Source organism: Bison bison, unplaced genomic scaffold (assembly GCF_000754665.1).
Source record: "Bison bison bison isolate TAMUID 2011002044 unplaced genomic scaffold, Bison_UMD1.0 scf7180017847276, whole genome shotgun sequence".
Lineage (NCBI taxonomy): Eukaryota > Metazoa > Chordata > Mammalia > Artiodactyla > Bovidae > Bison > Bison bison.
Window position 1 is genome coordinate 32,924 of NW_011477849.1, and position 957 is coordinate 33,880.

The window sequence follows — 957 nt, forward strand, 5'->3', positions numbered from 1 at the left end:
AACACTCCCTTCCAATAACACAAGAGAAGACTCTACACATGGACATCACCAGATGGTCAACACCGAAATCAGATTGATTATATTCTTTGCAGCCAAAGATGGAGAAGCTCTATATAGTCAGCAAAAATAAGACCAGGAGCTGACCATGGTTCAGATCATGAACTCCTTACTGCCAAATTCAGACTTAAATTGAAGAAAGTAGGGAAAACCACTAGACCATTCAGGTATGACCTAAATCAAATCCCTTATGATTACACAGTGGAAGTAAGAAATAGATTTACGGGACTAGATCTGATAGACAGAGTGCCTGATGAACCATGGATGGAGGTTCGTGACATTGTACAGGAGACAGGGATCAAGACCATCCCCATGGAAAAGAAATGCAAAAAAGCAAAATGGCTGTCTGGGGAGGCCTTCCAAATAGCTGTGAAAAGAAAAGAAATGAAAAGCAAAGGAGAAAAGGAAAGATATAAACATCTGAACGCAGAGTTCCAAAGAATAGCAAGAAGACATAAGAAAGCCTTCCTCAACGATCAATGCAAAGAAATAAGAGGAAAACAACAGAATGGGAAAGACTAGAGATCTCTTCAAGAAAATTAGAGATACCAAGGGAACATTTCATGCAAAGATGGGCTCGATAAAGGACAGAAATGGTATGGACCTAACAGAAGCAGAAGATATTAAGAAGAGATGGCAAAAATACACAGAAGAACTGTACAAAAAAGATCTTCATGACCAAGATAATCATGATGGTGTCATCAGTCACCTGAAGCCAGACATCCTGGAATGTGAAGTCAAGTGGGCCTTAGGAAGCATCACTACGAACAAAGCTAGTGGAGGTGATGGAATTCCAGTTGAGCTATTTCAAATCCTGAAAGATGATGCTGTGAAAGTGCTGCACTCAATATGCCAGCAAATTTGGAAAACTCAGCAGTGGCCACAGGACTGGAAACTGTC

General features: G+C 40.5%; 1 protein-coding gene across 2 annotated transcripts in view; it reads right to left on the bottom strand.

Annotated features, from left to right (window-relative positions):
* LOC104990343 (steryl-sulfatase-like) overlaps positions 1 to 957 on the bottom strand; it is a 36,046-nt gene that overhangs the window by 28,355 nt on the left and 6,734 nt on the right. The gene's annotated exons all lie outside the window — the stretch shown is intronic.